Raw genomic sequence first — 3,645 nt, 5'->3', positions numbered from 1 at the left:
AGCCCAAGTAGGATTCCTCCTACTTGGGGCGTGCCTAGGGCTGCCTCCTTCTCCCTCCCTCCTTTATATGCGTGGGGAGGGGGCGCCTATAACACACATCAACTATTCCTAGCCGTGTGCGGCGCCCCCTTCCACAGTTTACGCCTGCGTTCATATTCTCGCAGTGCTTAGGCGAAACCCTTCGCATATCACTTCACCATCACCCTCACCACGCCACCATGCTGACGGAACTCATCTACTTCCTCGACACTCTGCTGGATCAAGAGCTTGAGGGACGTCATCGCACTGAACGTGTGTAAAACTCGGAGGTGCCGTACATTCAGTACTTGACCGGTCGGAACGAGAAGAAGTTTGACTACATCAACCACATTAGCAAACGCTTCCGCTTTGGGTCTACGACGGTACGTGGACACACTCTCCCCCTCTCGTTGCTATGCATCTCCTAGATAGATCTTGCGTGAACGTAGGAAATTTTTGAAATTGCATGCTACGTTTTCCAACAGTGGTATCAGAGCCAGGTTTATGCGTAGATGATATGCACGAGTAGAACACAAAGAGTTGTGGGTGGTGATCGTCATATTGCTTACCACCACTGTCTTATTTTGATTCGGCAGTATTATTGGATGAAGCGGCTCGGACCAACCTTACATGACCACGTTCATGAGACTGGTTCCACCCACAAACATGCAACTAGTTTTGCATAAAGGTGGTTGGTGATACGTCTCCAATGTATCTATAATTTTTTATTTTTACATGCTATTATATTATCCATCTTGGATGTTTTATATGCATTTATATGCTATTTTATATGAGTTTTGGGACTAACCTATTAACCTAGAGCCCAGTGCCAGTTTATGTTTTTTTGCTTGTTTTTGAGTTTTACAGAAAATGAATACCAAACGGAGTCCAATTGACATGCCAATTTTTGCGGATTTTTTATGGACCAGAAGAAGCCCCCGAAGCAAAAGAGTTGGGCCACAAGAGTCCCGAGTCATCCACGAGGGTTGAGGGCGCGCCCTACCCCCCTGGGCGCACACCCTACCTCGTCGCTAACTCGGAGACCCCCTTGACTTTTTCCCGACGCCAAAAATTCCTATAAATACAGAAACCCCTGAAAAGAAACCTAGATCGGGAGTTCCACCGCCGCAAACCTCTGTAGCCACAAAAAACCAATCGGGACCCTGTTCTCACACCCTGCCAGAGGGGGGATCCATCACCGGTGGCCATCTTCATCATCCTGACGCTCTCTGTCGTGGAATTGTCACGTCAGATGTCCTTAGTGTCAGGACTTAGTCGCGAGGCCAACGCATCTATGTTGTAGCTTGAGAGGGGTTGAGCGGAATCGAGAGACGCAACACAAGACAGGGATTTAGACAGCTTCGGGCCCCGGGAAACATCATCCGGTAAAAACCCTACATGCTGTTTGAGGCTAGGTCTCATTATCATCACGAGGGAGTCGCCGTAAACCGGCTCTCCTCTTTGTGTCTAGCCCTAAGATTGTTTCTTCTTGCTTGTAGCCTCTCCCTCTTTGGGGAGCCCTGCCCCTCCTTATATATGTTGAAGGGGCGGGTTACATGTGGAGTCTTATTAGGATTAGGACTAGTCTATCTCTAATACAAACCGGATACAAGTCCGGGTCTTCCTTGTAAAGTAAACATTCCTCACGCCTTTTCTCTTAAACCGGCCCACCATAGCATGATCCGGCCTTCCATAAACCGCCCGTTGGGCCACCGGGTCTTGTCGCTCCTCTGATCCGCCTGCCGGATTACCAATGAAACGTAAACCGCCATGTCCAAGTGGGTTGCCAGTGAACCGCCAAACTCTAGCCGGGTCATACATCCGGCGGTTTATACCGCGGGGTATATCCCCGACATTAGCCCCCAGTTTAATTTGGATTCATCCATGTTAAACTGATCTGCAACAAGAACAAATTTGTCGGGTTGTGCTCCGGTTTAAATATACTTGTAAGCCGGCACTTGTTCATCCTTAAATACTTGTCATTTCTTCCTTCCAAGTTAATAACCATCTTCATAATCAATTTGCTTGCAGAAGATATTTGTAAATAAAGAATCCATTTGAATCGGCCTTCAATGCTTTGACTTGACAAAAGTATTAGTCTCTGAAATATTCAACTGATATCCAGCCGGCTTGAAGATGCAAAACTTGCCGGTTTATGATTACCACCATTGTCTGGTTATAAGGACTGATAATTTCGGGTCATGATTGTTGCCAACACTGGTTCATGATTATTGCTAATGCCGGTTCATGATTATTGATGACGCCGGGTTACAGACACAGGGTCATAATGATTGGTGACGCCGGGTTAATCCAGTTTGCTCAAAACAGAGAATTTGAAAATAGTTCTTCGATAATAATATAATACCTGTAGCCCCCAAGTCTTGAGCAGAACAAAGTGATGGCTTAAGACTTGCTTCAATATAAATACTGCCACTTAAGAAGAAATCCATGTTGTTCATCCTAGTCACTTAGTAAAAACTGAATACTCCATATTATGTAGCCCCCAAGTGCCGGGTTGTCATGCTTGCAGCAACCTGGGACTTGTAATTGTCTTATACTCATAAAAATTTCAACCAATGTAGCCCCCAAGGGCCGGGTCATTATGCAATAATGAGCAGGGACTTTGTAGGTATAATCATGTAGATTTGAGCAAGGATGTGTAGCCCCCAAGGGCCGGGTCAGTAAGATAATATTGAGCTAGGACTTTAATATATACTTCAATGAAAATAACATCATATGATGTCACCCTCATCATGGGACTTGAATCCACGTCCACAAGGTTAAGAGCCTTGTGCTTTACCAACTGAGCAGTGGACTCTTCAATATAATGAATAAAAAGCTTTGTACCTTCAACTGTTGACAGGAGCAATTGGTAGCCCCCAAGGGCCGGCTCATTATAATGTGATGAGTCGGGTCTTCCATAAGATGAACAAAGAATGACTTTGCATTAGCCCCCAAGTGTCATGGTGCATGCTTGCAGCGACATGAGACTTGCATAATTGATGTAATCTCAACTTAAATAATGTAGCCCCCAAGTGCCGGGTTGTAAGCCTGCAGCAACTCGGGACTATTCCTTCAATTGTAGAATAAAAATCATATCCATTGATAATATGATAGCCATTGCGCTAAAGCGACTTTAAAAACCTTAATCATAATACTGGTTATTGATAACCAAAATAAAAATCCAGCCATGTTGGCTATTTGAATAATATACCCAATGATTTATAAGCGCATAATTCCAATGGCGCAGTCCAAATATATGTTGGCGACTTATAGTCCAAAGCCAGGCCGATTTAATAAACTCCGGATAATTTCCCATCATATACTGGCGACTTATCGTCTTAAAGTCAGGCCGGTTTAATAAACACCGGATAATTTATCATCATGCTTTATTCAACCTGTCTCTACATACAACAAATTTAAAGTGTCCTGGCGGTTTACCGCCGGACGGGTCATAATGCCCAACATATAACCTGGGTTTATACCCAAGGTTGCACTTAAGAATAATCAAATATGAAATATATCATACCTGTGATGTTGAATCACATTGCTGGCTTTACCAACTTTTTGTAGTAAGAGTGATAACCCCAATCTTGAGTAATGATAACTCCTTTCATACTGTGTCGG

This window comes from Triticum dicoccoides, chromosome 5B (genome assembly GCF_002162155.2).
Source record: "Triticum dicoccoides isolate Atlit2015 ecotype Zavitan chromosome 5B, WEW_v2.0, whole genome shotgun sequence".
NCBI lineage: Eukaryota > Viridiplantae > Streptophyta > Magnoliopsida > Poales > Poaceae > Triticum > Triticum dicoccoides.
Note: the sequence above shows the minus strand (reverse complement) of the source record.